The sequence below is a fragment of the Medicago sativa genome, chromosome 4, assembly GCF_051527215.1.
Source record: "Medicago sativa cultivar Bolivia chromosome 4, Bolivia_mono, whole genome shotgun sequence".
In the NCBI taxonomy this organism is placed as follows: Eukaryota; Viridiplantae; Streptophyta; class Magnoliopsida; order Fabales; family Fabaceae; genus Medicago; species Medicago sativa.
The window spans coordinates 9,366,808-9,384,357 of NC_140752.1; the positions used below are offsets into that span (position 1 = coordinate 9,366,808).

Here is a 17,550-nt window from a genome sequence, read left to right on the forward strand (position 1 = left end):
GTGAAAGAAATATTTTCAAGAGGTCTTGTATTTACATACAAAGAAAATACATGATAAAAGTAGAAAAATAAGAGGATGCAAATAAAAGTAAAATTATGTGGGTAATCAATGGACAATAAATATTAATTTCAAAAAAAAGATATTTTGAATTAATTTATTAGTTGATGATAAAACTCCGAAATAGTCATTTATGTTGGTGAACAATGAGGGTTCTATGGTCCTTCTTATCAACGGCAGCATATTTTCTTAATTAATTATAAATGTGTGCTCTATAACTTTTAAATATCCAGGCCTCCCTTTTGTAAAAAATAAAATAAAATTATACGGGTCTTCCAATTGATGCAAATACGAAATACACCCTCCGGTAATTATTATAAATTAAAATGTATTTTTTAGCATAATTGAATAAATGATGTGCATAGTCTATAATATAGATTACATACATTATTTATTAAATAAATTTAAAATATTGATTTTTGCTTATAACAAAAACCAGAGGTTTGTAGTTCGCAAATGGAGGCATGTGATTATTTATAATTAATTAAGATAGTGGTTTGTTATTTTCACTCTAAAAGTTGTGCGCTTTAAGGGTTGAGAATCTTCATTTTCTAAATTTGAGTTTGCTTGGCAATTATGTTTACTACTTTTGGTAAATATATTTGTATTTTTGTGAGAGCACTTGGTGGCTAGACATGGTTGAAGATTATCTTCTTTCAAAAAAAAAAAAATGGTTGAAGATTATCCAAGTGTAAGTATATCGGTCAAAGACCTATTTGATGCGCTTTAATTAAATTTTGTTTGATGGACTGAACTTTAGGGACATAGAGAATGGATTTATTTCTAGAAGAGAGTGGTTTAGGTGATACTATAACTTTGCTTTACTCCTTTCTAGGATTATTTTCCATTTGATTATTGAAGGATTGGTGGGTCTCTAATTCTGATTTTTGGCAGAGAATGGTGTTTAGGTATGACATATGTGGTGCGGAAAATGTTTTACAAATCGAGAGTTTACCTCAACTCGTTTTACCTAGGTAAACTCGACTCGTAAACTCGACTCGTAAACTCGTACGAGTTTACCTAAAATTGAAATTTTATATAATTTATTATACGCATAACATAGGTAAGCTAATATAATATTGTAAAAAGATCAATAGTTCAAAATATGACATAATTATAAATGAAAAGTTAGCATACAAAATCATAAGTTTTATAAGTCTTTAACCCATCCCAAAAAGCAAGTTTCATAAGTTTCTAAACTTGAGAATAAAACTATCCAAAAAACAAACTAGCTAATTTCTTCAAAAGGTCAATCTTCTAAAGTTCCATAAGATCATTTTCATCTATGTCTTCATCTCCATCTACATCAAATTCTTCTCCATGTGATAAAGAGTCTTCAATATCAGAACCAGACACATGACTTGCACTCACTTGAACATTGGGCAGCTGCACATTCTCACCATCATCATTATGATCAGTGCTAGTTAGAAACTCATCATCAGATTCAATATCAACAAATTCAAATGGTTCCCTCTTTCTTGTTTCTCTCCTTGTTAACCTCATATTGGCCATCACATAAACCAAATCATTCATTTTCTGTTGGCGCAACCGGTTCCTTTTTTTTGTATGAACCTTGAAAAACATAACATAACTAAATTTAAAAACTATAAACTACAGTAATATATGAATGTAAAAAGTAAAAACTATAAAGAAATTCAAGCCATTTTATTCAATTACCATTTCAAATGCACTCCAATTACGTTCACATCCAGAAGAGCTACATGTCAAGCTTAAAATTCGAATAGCAAACCTCTTTAGCTCTGGTGTATAATCTCCATACATCTCCCACCATTGTCCTGGATCCATCTCTGCCCTAGCTTTCTTTGCATACTCGGAACCAAAAAGAGGCCCTCTAGAAAAATGAAAGTCTGCAAGTTGCGAATTTATCTTGGCCCTCTCTGCAGCATCACTTACCAACTTTGATATTACCGAAAATAGTCCATTTTTAATGTCAATATCATTACCTTTAAAATTAGGGCCAAAGTGAATTTGGGGATTAAGATAATATCCAGCTGCATGTAATGGCCTATAGAGCTGACCCATCCAACGTTGATCAATAATTTTACATACAGGTTCATAACTACAATAAAAATAAATAACAATGAACTATGACATAAAATTTATCAAACAGTACCAACTTAAACTATCACAAATATAATAATAAAAGTTTAAACAAGACAAATTATGTAAACTTAACTTACCATTTTTGAACATTGTTGAAGTTGTTTTGAATTTGTTTTTTTCAAGCATCCATCGCCTCATAAATGTAACCCATGGCGGGTTTTTCTTCCGAATCCACTAAATGAAGCACATTCATTAGAGGAGCTGCAGTTTTGAGGCATACACCAATATTCTTCCAAAAACGTTGATCCAAGATACCAGATGCCATTTTTTTCCCCTCTTCTGTAGTTGCAAACCTGCTAGATTTCCAATCATCCGAGTCAAACATATTAATCAACGATGCTTTGAGATCATTGAGACATCCAATAGTCAAATATGCAGTGGCAAATCTTGTCAAAGCAGGCCTAATCAAATCCCTCCCATTTGTGAACTTCCTCACCATGGTAATTAGCATGGTTCTATTGTAGATATAAGTAGTGAACTTTCTTGCATTCTTTATAGTGACATTGTGAATTATCATCTCTTTTTCAAAATCCTCAAGTATCAAATCGATACAATGGGCAGCACAAGGAGTCCAGAACAACTTTGTTCGCTTCAGCATCAACAATTCCCCACCAGCTTTGAAATTTGCAGCATTATCGGTGACAACTTGGATCACATTATCCTCTCCAACAGCATCAACAGCATCATCTAACATCTTAAAAACTTTATCAGCTGTTTTGGAAATATCAGAAGTGTCCAATGAATATAGAAAAACTGTCCCCTTAGGACTGTTCACCATAAAGTTGCAAATTGAACGTCTTTTCCTATCTGTCCACCCATCAGACATGATTGAACAACCAGTTGTCTTCCACTCTTCCTTATATGTGTCAACAATTTCATTAGTTTTATCCACTGCTCTTACCAATAATTTATCATTCATATCACGATAAGAAGGAGGTTTGTAGTCAGGTCCATATTTTCCAATTGCCACACACATTTTTGCAAATGCTGGATTTTTTATACAGTTAAATGCAATCGCACTTGTGTAGAAAAACTCTGCAACAGCATCATCTGCCTCCACCTTTAAGGGTTTTTTAGCAATAGCATCAATTTTGGTTTGAGTCCCGGAAGCGGTAGCTTTCCCCTTTCCTTTTTGCTGAGGCTGAGAGACTTCAAATGCCAGATTTTCAGTTACATTACCCTGAGCAATTTCAGCCATTTTTCGTTTCTTCTCTGCTGCCTCTTCAAGAGCTGCAACCCATTTCAACATTTCCATTTTCGCTTCATCTGACACTAGTGCACAAGGTCCAGAATCATCACTAGTTCCCGCAAGATGATGCTTGAATCTATAAATTCCACCAGAGATGACTTTTGCGCAAAAACTACATTTAACTTTCCTAGCATCACCATGAACATCTGTTCCATATTTCCACCCAATATCAGTCCTATTACCCCTAATATTTTTCCTCCCTCTTCCTCTAAATGAAGAAGATGATCCACATGCACTTATGTTCCTTTCAAGTCCACCACCATTACCATTCTCAGAAGAAGCCATAGTTGTGAACCTAGAAACCAAACATAACCTAATTTAAATAACAAACTTTAACAAGCTTCTGAATATTAACAAACAGCAATCATTTATTTAGAAAAACACTACAAGCAGTAATATCACCGTTATTTAGAAAAAATGCACATTCACCAATTCACGAGATGCCTAAACCAGTAACAGTGTAACACCGCTAATTAGAAAAAAATGCAATCTATGATTCTATGTTAATACTTAATAGAAATAGAAACAGAAATAGAAACCTGATGATTAAAACCCTAACAACTATTTACAAAAGATGCCTTTTGAAGCTTTGATGATAAAAGAAACAATAAAGGAAAGGAAAAAGAGAGTCTGAATTTGAAGTACCTTTTGAAGTTTGAAGCTCTGTTTTTTCGTTCAAACTTCAAACAAACAAGATTATATGCCTTCTAATCTTAACGTTCTCTACAACAGCTGACAACAAACACCACCACGGCACCACCACAACCTAACGTTTCGGCCGTCGGAATCGGAGTTTCGACCGTCGGAATCAGAATTTCTTGTTTTCCATCAGAAACCTAACGTTTCATTGCTCCCCTGTTCTTGAGGACTCAGAGAAAATGAGATGAAAAGTTTCACTTCAGTAAGTTGAAACGTGTTGTAAAACTAGAAAGTAGAAATGTTTCATTTGGGCTTGAAAATAATGGGCCAAAAAAATGGGCCATCTTTAAAAAAAAAAAAGTAGGATTAAACTCGTAAAAACGGTAAACTCGCCCGAGTTTACACGAGTTTACTACGTGTTAACTCGGTCAAACTCGTCAAACTTTACGATTTTACCAGAAATCGAGTTTACCTCCGAGTTAACACGTTTTTGGCACCTAAACACGTAAACTCGGTAAACTCGCCGAGTTGACACGCGATTTGTAAAACATTCGCACGAGAGCAATTTTTATGGAGAAGAGTTAATGGGTGATCCAATGATGTTATTTTATTTCGCTAATTAGAAATTAAAATATTATAGGCTAGAACATAGTATTAAGAATTAGGTAAATGAATGAAAAGCAAGCTTTTCAATGTTTTTTTTTTTTGGTTAATTAAATAAATGGTTCCTATAAATATTCAGAATTTTGTTTTTCGTCCCTACAAAATAAAATCACACTTTTTAGTCCCTATAAAATATTTCATCAACATTTTTAGTCCCTATAAAATTTTCCATCAACATTTTTAGTCCTTATAAAATTTTTCTATCAACATTTTTAGTCCTTAAAATGCTTAAGGAAAATGTCACAGGGACTAAAAAATGTGATTTTATTTTGTAGGGACTAAAAACAAAACTGTGAATATTTATAGGGACTAAAAACTTAATTAACCCTTTTTTTAACAAATCAAAATGAGATATATTAAACCAACATGCTATTCCTCCATCACAAGGTATGCTAGAGGAAATAGCAAATAATTACAACAAAGTTTGAGGTAAAAGAAAAACATCAGCCAACACCCAAGCATAACAGAGGGTGCTAACACCAATCATGAAATTTAAAATGATAAACAGCAAATTGTGCTTTGTACCACCAAAAAGAAATAAGCTTGATATTTTCCAAGAGTTGATGAGGAGTACTCTCTTTTGAACGGAAGATTCGAGCATTCATTTCCTTCCAAATGGTCCAAGAACTTGCAAACCATATAAGATACATAAAAGAGCACCGTGATTTTGCAAGACCTGAAGAAGTGCCAAACTGAAGATAGTGATCAATGATGGTTGAGGGGTCTGCTGAATAAACACCCAACCACCACCGAACAAGCTGCCAGACCTGCCCGAAAATGCTACGTGACAAGAATAAATGAATATCCCTCTCGATCTCCCAGCAACCAGAGACACACCGATGATCCTCTGACTGAATAATCCCCCTTCGAAACAAATTAACCTTCGTAGGCAATATGTTCCGAAAAAGGCGCCAACCAAAAATAGATACTTTTAGCGGCATATTATTCCTCCAGATGAGAGGCGCAGGAACCGCTGAAGTAGAAGTAACATGATCCATCCCATAAGTAAGCGTGCGGTAAGCCCCTTTAACAGTATACCCAACTGACGGATCAGGGCTCCAAGACCAGACATCATCAACATTAACCTGCAACACAACGGTCAATAAAAGCAACCTACACTCCTCTAACAACTCCTACTCCCACCCTCGTAACCTCCGCCTCCACCTCAAAGCACCACCTCCTATATCCCATCCTAATTCGTACATCTGCGGTACCGTCATTAATTTGTTTTCAGATAAATCAAACAGACGACGGAAGCGAACTTGGAAGGGAACCTCACCTAACCACCTATCAAACCAAAATAAAGTACTTGAACCGTTTCCTACTTTTAAACATAAATTATCAGGAAACCAAGTACCCACTATTGACCCTACACCATCCCTAATGTTCGCTATCTCCCTCCACCAAACCGACCCCTCGGCCCCACCAGCCTGCAACCGCCCCCCTTCTAGGCCATATCTAGCAACCAACACCCTAAACCACAGACTGTGTCTCTCCGACAACTGCCGCCAACACCATTTTCCCAACAACGCTAAGCCCTAAGTCTCCTTACCCCCAAGCCACCAAGCTTTTCAATGTTAACCTTATTGCGATCTACATATATTATTTTGAGATTATGTTACCTTTAATTCAACATATACTAATTTGAGGTTGTTGGAGCACTAACTTATTTTCATGATGTTTTTTTTTATTGATTCCGGCATAGACAATATCTTGTTTGATTTGGTTATTCGGCCGTTAGTGTAGATGCATGTTTATGTTGCTAGTGTCATTTTTTTGGTTATAAAATTAATGATTTTTTTTTCCTTCAAAAAAAAAATTAATGATTTTTTTATTGGTTAAAACTCATGATTATTGAATTTTTTTTTTTGTGTACATGATTATTGAATGTTGATATTGGTATTTTTATTCGTTATCGATGAGAAAATTTTATTTATTTACAGGTCAACTCGCCCAAACAATAGGTAGGGTGGTAGTTTCAACTCAACCATTCAAGTTGGTTTGCTTCGTTCACTCTTGAAATTAAACACAAAAAATTAAAGAAATTCCTTCATTTCCTCTCTATTATTATAGTTTCTTTTAGGTCTTATCATAATCCCTCCATAGATTTTTTTTAAAAAACAAATGCTATTGAAATCATATCTTGGTATAATTTGGAATATTCATGCCAACTATTTAGGAACACACTATACGTCAGTTGGGATACCATGTAGTAGAAGGTGTAGACAGAAAAGTATAAAAGAAGAAACCTGAGAATATATTTTTGAAGGTTTAATTCCCCAACATGAGTATTTTATTGTTGTAATGTTCAGTTAAGGGATCTGTTATATTAGTAAGAAATACGATTAATTAAGATCCGTATCCACTTACACTTATTGAGATATTATGTCATGTGGGAGTGGGAGTATTGAAATTCGTATTCGATCGATTAATTAATTGTCTGTGCTTTTTTTTTTTTTTAAGAACCAATTGTCTGCTAATAAGTGAAACATCAATTATGTAACAACTAACAACTCTTAAAAAAAATCCATTAAAAACCATCGACAATTTTTTACTTTTTTAGATCAAGTAATCTTCTAATGGTTAGAAATTCACTTTTTAAAATGAGGAGTTCACGATTCGAACTCTAACTCTTGCATATATTATGTAATGTCTCTATTAATTGATTCAAGCTCACGCAACAAAACCATCGACAAGTTATTATAGTTTAAATAAATTAAGATTTCTTACAGGTATATAGTATCTTTTTTCTTTCATTTCATTCCAAAAAAAAAACATTATCTTTTTTAATTTATTTGACCGATCTTTTGATTTTTATTTTTAATGTCAAATGTTCATATTTTAAATTTGTTCGTCGTGGATTGAATCAGGATCTCAAACTTTTTATCTCTTAACTCTGATAGTGCAACCAGATTGCTTGCAATGCAAGCTATGTGTTTGTTATGAAATTAGGGTTTGGAAAATTGAGAGAATTAAGAGAAGAAGGAAGAGATTATCGTTGTAAGCTATGTGTATTCATTAGATTGTGAATGTAGTTACAACTTACAACATTGTCTTTATATAAGACTTATTCACTTTGCTTGCTTTAGTAAGAAATTTAAACAAACTAACAAACTTAACTCGATTTTCTAACTAACTTGTAACAAACTATTAACCATGTTTTTAATCCAAACAAACTCGAACTAAAAACTAATCAAACTAATTGAACTTAAATTAAAACTAACAAACTCAAACCAATTGAACTATCAAATCTCTCATTTGACTAAACTATATACATTATCTTAAGAAGTAAGAATAGAGGTTAATGATTTTCTAAAAAGGTAAAATATAACTAATCACTAATAATTAAAAAGAGCAAAGATTTATTTGAAGTATTTGATAGTTTAGCTCTGTACGAAGATCCACTGCTCAATGAAAAAAAAATTCCCATCCCAACAACATGATCAGTTTAATATACTAGTAAGCTTTCATTAGCGCGTGATATTAAAACAAATGATTCGTACTGCCTCTATTTATTTCTTTTTCATATAATTTTTCGGAGGTAATGATAATTATATTTGACGGTAATGATAATTATATTTGACACATGTTAAATGTAGACACATCTTTTTTTGAAAATATCAAAATGAATTACTCTATTCAGTTGTATATAAGTGTTTCGTTAACGAGTGTCCTGTATACTCTTTAAACATTTTAAAATAAACAACTATTTTTTAAAAAGTTAAATATTTTGATTTTTAATGCAATTAAATCACACATTTTCATAAATACTTATCACTTACGATCTGTGGCACTAGTTAACATTTTCTTATAAATAAAAGTTAGGTCAACAAAAGTATACGTATTTTGACCAAATTTTGAACCAAATACATCAATTTTTTTTAAATAAGATATCATTTTTTGTTGATTCAACTTTTACTTTTAAATAAAACAAGAGGAAGTATATTAAACCCAAAAGAAATCTTAACTAACACAATGAATGCAAGGCATGAAATCATAAGTCATTACAATGAAAAAATACAAACCAATCACCAACACGTCAAAGAGTAACAAAAACACTAGTGAGCGTCAAGACAAAATCACTATGTAGGTAAAAATAGACATCTACCACCTTGGATTCAAATTTTCATTTACCACATTGAATAATGATATTTGATCAACTATTTTTTGACAACTTTTGAGATAAATTTGTTGTTCTCTCTTGTTATTGTGTAAAATCGAGAGAGAGAGAGAGAGAGAGAGAGAGAGAGAGAGAGAGGGAGAGAGAGAGAGAGAGACATAAGTATGAGAGAAAAAATTATTTGAACGTTGTACTAAAATGGTTGTATAAATATCATTTCTCTAGAGTCTATCCTTCATACAAGTTATTTCTCTCCCACTTTTGAAAAATTTACATTATTTAGACATTGGGATTTTAAACCATCGACAAGTTATTATAGTTTAAATAAATTAAGATTTCTTACAGGTATATATTATCTTTTTTCTTTCATTTCATTCCAAAAAAAACATTATCTTTTTTAATTTATTTGACCGATCTTTTGATTTTTATTTTTAATGTCAAATGTTCATATTTTTAATTTGTTCGTCGTGGATTGAATCAGGATCTCAAACTTTTTATCTCTTAACTTTGATAGTGCAGCCATATTGCTTGCAATGCAAGCTATGTGTTTGTTATGAAATTAGGGTTTGGAAAATTGAGAGAATTGAGAGAAGAAAGAAGAGATTATCGTTGTAAACTATGTGTATTCATTAGATTATGAAAGTAGTTACAACATTGACTTTATATAAGACTTACTCACTTTCCTTGCTTAGTAAGAAATCTAAACAAACTAACAAACTTAACTCGATTTTCTAACTAACTTGTAAGAAACTATTAACCATGTTTTTAATCCAAACAAACTCGAATTAAAAACTAATCAAACTAATTGAACTTAAATTAAAACTAACAAACTCAAACCAATTGAACTATCAAATCTCTCATTTGACTAAACTATATACATTATCTTAAGAAGTAAGAATAGAGATTATTGATTTTCTAAAAAGGTAAAATATAACTAATCACTAATAATTAAAAAGAGCAAAGATTTATTTGAAGTATTTGATAGTTTAGCTCTGTTACGAAGATCCACTACTCAATGAAAAAAAAAAAAAATTCCATCCCCACAACATGATCAGTTTAATATACTAGTAAGCTTTAATTAGCGCGTGATATTAAAGCAAATGATTCGTACTGCCTCTATTTATTTCTTTTTCATATAATTTTTCGGAGGTAATGATAATTGGAAAATGCTACTTCTCAAGAAAAATAGCTTCAAGAATTTTTTAAGACACAGTTGGCAAATTTTAATTGGATGATTTCATATAATTTTTCGGAGGTAATGATAATTGGAAAATGCTACTTCTCAAGAAAAATAGCTTCAAGAATTTTTTAAGACACAGTTGGCAAATTTTAATTGGATGATTTATTTGTGCACTTCCTATTTTTCAGCCACACCTCCTTGAATTGTGGCAAATAGTGCATTGTGATTGGCTACTCTTTATTCTTGAAGAATTCTTGATGTTATTTTTCTAGAGATATAGCATTGCTCATGATAATTATATTTGACACATGTTAAATGTAGACACATCTTTTTCTGAAAATATCAAAATAAATTACTCTATTTAGTCCTATATAAAGGCTTTGTTAATAAGTGTCTTAGATACTCTTTAAACATTTTAAAATAAACAATTATTTTTTTAAAAAGTTAAATATTTTGATTTTCAATGCAATTAAATCACACATTTTCATAAATAATTATCACTTACAATCTTTAACTAATGCTTTGTGGCACTAGTTAACATTTCTCTATAAATAAAAGTTAGGTCAACAAAAGTATACGTATCTTCACCAAATACATCAAAAAAAATTAAAATCAAATGTATCAATTTTTGTTGACGCAACTTTTACTTTTAAATAAAACAAGAGGAAGTATATTAAACCCAAAAAAAATCCTAACCAACACAATAAATGCAAGGTGGGAAATCAGAAGTCATTACAATGAAAAAATGCAAACCAATCACCAACACGTTAAAGAGTAACAAAAACACTAGCGAGCGTCAGGACAAAATCACTATGTAGGTAAAAATAGACATCTACCACCTTGGATTCAAATTTTCATTTACCACATTTTTCAAATGATATTTGATCAACTATTTTTTGTCAACTTTTAAGATAAATTTGTTGTTCCCTTTTGTTATTGTGTAAAATCAATAGAGAGAGAGGGGGAGAGAGAGAGAGAGAGAGAGAGAGAGAGAGAGAGAGTCCAAACGTTGTACTAAAATGGTTGTATAAGAGCATCTACAATGGTGAGGTCTTCACCATTTAAGATCTGGTACCTAATAGGTACTCCCATTGTGAGAAAAAAATTGGAGGTCTTAAAAGATCCAAGGTCTAACTTAAGACCCTCATTCTTAAATGGGCTCACATCACTTTTTATTAAAATAATAATTTTCATGGTTATTAAATAATATTTGTGGGACCCTATTAGACCCTTTGTTAGAGGATCTTCATTGGAGTGGTTGAGTACCTATTAAGTACTATTATTAAAAATTTATTAAAAAGTGATGTGTCCATGTGGGACCCATTTAAGACCTCAAAATTGAGGGTCTCCATTGTGGATGATCTAATTATCATTTCTCTATGGGTGCAGATCCTCTCCATTTTGTGAGAAAATGGCAATCTCAATTTCCACTCTTAAAAACAAGATATGTGGAAAAGTAAACAATCAATGGTTCTGATTCATTCAATGAATTATTTAATTTTTATTTAATTTTAATTAACAAAACATAGAAAATCACACCACTTCCTTCTCTCTCATTCAGAGTTTAGCAGAACCTTGAAAAATTCACAAGAACCCATTTCCCTGGGGAAATACTTTGGTGCCATTAATGGCACCATACCATTAGATATGGGCCACACATTGCCCAAGTGTGTGTGTGGGTGCCATTAATGGCCAGGATTTAATGGCACGGTGCCATTAATGGCACCCAAGTGCTGCTCATTTCCCTGCCACTATCGTCGCCGACCACACCTCATCATTCCGTCGTACCGACAACTGCTTGACATAGAAGTGTGAATGAAAAACGAAACAGGGATGGAGACCAAAAGAAGGAAGAACAGTAGGATAAGTAACCGACAACTGCTTGACATAGTTGTGGTGTTTGTTTATGATTCTTGGGTCTTGTAGATGATAATGTGCATCAAACAGTTTCATCATCTCAATTAATTAATCTCACAATTCACAAGCTTAAGGCTTAAATTTGTTGTTATGGTGTGATTCCAATGGAAATGGGAATTATGTAGCACTGCTCTTCACTGTCAGCAAATTTAAATTGATCCTATGGAAAAAAAAAAACACAGATTTTAGTACCCAAAAAACTAAAAGGTTGACGGAAGCCAGTGAAGTTCCCAGGGTGAAGGGTGCAATGTTGAAGAGGAAGGGTGTGAGCAAGGGTTGCGGGATGAATATTATTTGTTTTATTTTTAAAATAAATAATTGATAAGATTATGTATCAGAAATAAATGTGAGCCATTGATATCTTACCACCACGTGTCTTGTTTTTAAGAGTGGAAATTGAGATTGCCATTTTCTCACAAAATGGAGAGGATCTGCGCCCATTTCTCTATGACATTATTAGAGTCTATCCTTCATACAAGTTATTTCTCTCTCACTTTTGAAAAATTTACATTATTTAGACATTGAGATTTTAAAAATTCAACAGCTTTGAAACAAAATTAAAAGGCTAAAACATCGAAGTATGGAGTATGAGTGACATCGACTAATACCTCAATTTCGTCCTTGAATTATCAAAAATCGGCCAAATTCGTCCCTGAATTTTTCGAAATATCAATTTAGTCCCTGAATTTATAAAATGTCAATCAAATCAGTCCCACTCCCTCCGTTAAGTTGGTCTGTTAACGGAGGTGACGTGTAACGTTAACCTCTTACAAGGCTTACCACGTCAGATGCCACGCAAGCAGGGACCAAATTGATTGATTTACAGAAAATTTTGAAGGACCAAATTGATGGATTTTCAAAAAATTCCCAAGGACCAAATTGATGGATTTTCAGAAAATTGGCAACGGCCCTTTCTCCTTGTACTCATTAACGGCTCTTTCTCCTCTTCCAAATTAACGACTCTTTCTTCCCCAAATACATAAATATGAAACCCTAATGTTATTATTTGTCAAAAACAACTACAACAGTCTGTCTTCATCTTCAAGCTCTATGTACAATGATGATGTGAGAGAGCTTCATTGTTGGTGTCCTAGAATTTGTGTTGTAAGAAAAGCAAACACTGTCAGTAACCCAGGAAGACCTTTCTATGCTTGCCCTCTGCCTAAGGTTTGTTTAACAATGGTTATGTGATGTGTGAATGGTTTGTTTAAATAGTACTGATTTTGTTTTTTGATTGTATATGATGATGATGAAAATTGTAAATTTTTTGTGTTGGTTGATGAAGCTGAAGAACTAGGCTATTTTAAAAACAATGGTGTTGGTCATGGAAGAAATGCATGGTTGATAGAGAAGCCAAATGATAGGGGCAGAGAAGAGGTTTGGAAGGCAAGGTTGATGGATAAAGTTGATTGTGTTGGAAGTGAGCTTAGTTTGATTAAGATATTGATAGGAGTATTATGTTTGATTGAGTTGTTTAGAATGCTATTGTATTGTGCCAAGTCCATGTAATGTTGTAATGCTGTAATGAAAAGAGGTTGTCAATGAATGAATCAAACCCTTCTGTCAAAAAATTTCAATCAAATTGGTCCTTGAATTATATGCATATCCATCATATCGATCCTCAAATTAGTGAAAATACCATCAAATAGGTCCTTGAATTTTCACAACGGATATCACTTTGATCCTTGGTGCATACATTTGCTGAACAAAGTAAAAAGTAATAGACAGACATTTGCATACCATCATAAGTCATATATTTGATGTTCATAAGTCATTACATAGCCAAAAAAATAACATTACATAGCCATCAAGTCATCAAATCATTTGATGTTATTAAGTGATTACATATCCAAAAAAGCATAAACTAAACAAGTCCAAAAAACAATAATTAAACTTGTCCAGAAGCATAATTTAAACAAGCATCAATGCTTTGGAAATCCTGGAGTTGGGATAAACTCCATGTATTGGGGTTGAGTAGAAGCGGATGACCCGTAATTTGGATTTGGAATTTTAATAACTCCAGGAGCAGTTGGATTTTGTGGAGCATGACCCCTTAGTGGTGTTTGTTTATGCCTGTCATTTGAAATCACTGGTCATCTCATGCCATATTTCCTTGTACTCATTCCCTGAAATAAAATCAATCAAATCAGACCTTAAATTATAACACTATCCATCAAATCAGTCCTTAAATTATCACAATAAGTATCAAATCGATCCTTATCATAGAGGGGTATAATTGGAAACACACAAAAAATGACATTGAAAAGTTAAATCTTGAATTTTTACCATTTCCATCAATTTAGTCCTTGTACACGTGGCTGCCTTGTTGACACGTGTACAGGACAACACAGCATGCAAGAGGACATGTCATCACCACTAACGGAGCTTTTGGACGGAGGGACCATTTTGATGGACGTTTGTAAAATTCAGGGACTAATTTGATATTTCAAAAAATTCAGGAACGAATTTGGCCGATTTTTGATAATTCAAGGACGAAATTGAGGTATTAGTCGAGTGACATCTAACAAATCGAATTAGAAAAAAGAATTATGACTACAACAATCATATTTGTACGACCAAAAACAGGAATTTAGAAACTATACTTCCTCTTTCGGCAAGTTCACATGATTACTTTTCCGTTTTTAACCAAAGTTTTTTTTTTTACGCATTTCACATAATTGCTTGAGTTGAGTATGTCCTCCTTGTGTTAGGATTCTTAATAGTAATAATATAATTTGGACGGTCTGATATCAAGGCATGCAACACGCACTCACAAGTAAATATGAATCTCATCCCTTGGATTCATTCATATTTGGAATTTAGATGAGACGTTATGGAGAGTGATGAATGAATCCAATGGTCCAGATTGATTCAAACCATAAAATTGTGTTGCCATGACTGCCACATTGTGTCTATGCAACATCAACGAACTAGTTCACCTCATGTTTAGGTTCTCTTAGAATCTAGGTCAGTGAGCCGATAACAATTGGTTCAGCATATCTTGAATTTACTTTGAAATCCTTCTAAATTTTGGGTTTGACTTGACTTAATCTCTACAAAATTGACTTTTCACCTTTCTTCATATAATGTGAGAACTTTAACACGCATTCATATATAAAAACTATCTTTCGCGGAGGAGAGTGAGTTTAGTGGCAAAGCTTCAACCAAAAAATATCTTCTTATTTTTTTTATCTTATTAATATTGAATAATATTAATTTTGGTTTATTTTTTATATACCTTTCAATATATATATTCAGTTAGTGCCCTACTTTCTTTTATAAATAACATGTGCATGCATGCACACATGCATACAAACAACACACACACACACTCTCGTGAGAGTGAGAGGAATGTGTAATTTACTTTTTTTTCACATAATGTTTATACTTGGTAAACATTGTTCTATCTGTCCTCGTGAGCTTAGCTCAGTTGGTAGAGACAAATGCATAAAATATGCAAGGTTCGGGGTTCGAACCCCGGCCACCACCAAAAAAAAACACTGTTTTATCTTATCTCATCCGATCTTATCTCATCCGAATATGAATTTGCAACAAATTTGCAACAAATCATATACAAATTCTATCAAATTCTATATATGCATGACCATCTCATCCGATCTTATCTCATCCGAATATGAATTTGCAACAAATTTGCAACAAATCATATACAAATTCTATCAAATTCTATATATGCATGACCATGAATAAATTGTATAAATTGTTTGCCATGGTTTTTTGTAAAAGTTATACTGATGAAGTGCTTCTTGCTAGATTTGCATATGAAGTGTAGAATATAATCAAAATTGAATTGGACTTGAAGAACATACACTCTATAAATAAATATATTTCATACATAGTTCTATTTTCTTGGCTTAATAGCACTTTTGGCCCCCTATGTTTGCAAAAGTTGCGATTTTGGCCCCTCACATAAGTGATGTGGGTGCCATGTCAGCGTGGACCAGGTCAAAATTGACCATGGGGGCCAAAAGTGCAAAGAAACCAAAACATAAAGGGCGGTTTTGTAGTTTTTAAACATAGGGGGCCAAAATCGCAACTTTTGCAAACATAGGGGGCCAAAAGTGCTATTAAGCCTATTTTCTTTATGTAAAATGTTTTAGTGGTTGTTGTATAATTCTATTACATGCATTTTGTCAACAAAAGAAAAATCTATTACATGCAAATTTCAAAAATAAAATGAATTTCACACACAAATGCATTGAAATGTCTTAAAATGAGACTTGAGAAGTTTTCTTCTTTTGCATTAAATGGTGTCTATTTTGAGCACCCACATTCAATAACCATTATATGTGAAAGTCATGTTTACGGATATATAGGGGCCACATGGTTGATATGTTGTAGCCAGGAGCAGGTGTTTATGGAACTTGCTAGGTGAGCATTAGAACATATATATGTGTGTATAAACTAAAATGTTGGGAGGTAACTGATATTGATCATACATTGTTGATTAGAACAAATATGTTCCTTCCCAACCGAGCAGATAATTTTCAACTACGACTTTGCCCTAAGTTTCAACTTCACCATATAAGCCCACATAGAGTCCCACATGATGTCAGCTGTTCCCTCTTATATTACCTGGATCGCATTGTTTGTTTTGTTTTTTTACAAATTACATTAAAGATTAAAATGGCAATCTAATGTGAAGAATGATAAAAGATCCGCCAAACAAGTCATAACCAAAGGTGTCTTGTTAAATGAGTTTGGATCTAACTTCTAAAAACTAGTTTAAAGGATAAGAATGTCATGTCAAGTATATACATCTAACAACCCAAAAATCTCGACAATATGAGAAATCAATATAATTTTTGTTGGAACAATATTTAAAAATAATTCTAAAATTACTTTTCAGTCACCGAATATATTACTTAGATGAGTTGTGGATTAGGTCGTTTTAAGACTTTTATTGGCATTGCCTAAAATTGTACATGTAAACTATCAACCACAACGTTCTTAGGATAAAATAGTTCACCTACAATTGTATTAGGGTCCTACTGCACTCTAGGATATGTTCTAGAAATACATCCTCAATATGGTTACTAAGACCACTTGAATATGACACTGAGACCACTCAAATTGGATACTAATATTATGATCACTCTACTATGGTATTACGATCACTCTATTATGGTACTAGAACCACTCTTAAACCGAAGGGACAATGACACTATGACCAATCTAAGTAACAAATGGGTAATGATATTATGACCACTCTAAATACTGAAGAGGCAATATTTCTTCGACCGAACAAACTTCCTCAAAGAGACAATCTTCCCGTAGAAACAAGATTACTCCAAAGGGACATAATTTTCCCATAAGGACAAATTTATCGAAAAGATAGAAAGAACAAACGAGAACTGGACTCAGAAATGTGTCGAACAAAAAGAGGGGAAACAATAAGAAGTCTGAGGAGTTGCAAATTCTGGTGTACTTCGGAAAGAGACGTGAACACTCCTTATATAATGTTTAAAAATAATCAATATACGTAAAACTTATATTGTTTTCAAAATACACCCACTATAATGAATTTCGATAATATAGAATTGGTGGTGCTAAATCGTAGGCTAAATTGAATTTCGATTTTTT

General features: G+C 32.8%; 1 long non-coding RNA gene and 1 pseudogene across 2 annotated transcripts; both read right to left on the minus strand.

Annotated features, from left to right (window-relative positions):
- Window positions 1-1,119: 1,119 nt before the first annotated feature.
- LOC146926102 (uncharacterized) lies at window positions 1,120-4,593 on the minus strand (annotated as a pseudogene). The gene is made up of 4 exons (XR_015034029.1): window positions 4,076-4,593; window positions 2,259-3,725; window positions 1,735-2,137; window positions 1,120-1,629 (listed from the first exon to the last, which is right to left on the minus strand). The product of XR_015034029.1 is annotated as an uncharacterized LOC146926102 (transcript).
- A 9,093-nt stretch (window positions 4,594-13,686) lies between these two features.
- On the minus strand, window positions 13,687-14,387 carry LOC146926103 (uncharacterized). The gene is made up of 2 exons (XR_015008103.1): window positions 14,236-14,387; window positions 13,687-14,075 (listed from the first exon to the last, which is right to left on the minus strand). It is a non-coding gene; the product is annotated as an uncharacterized LOC146926103 (long non-coding RNA).
- Between the last annotated feature and the right edge of the window lie 3,163 nt (window positions 14,388-17,550).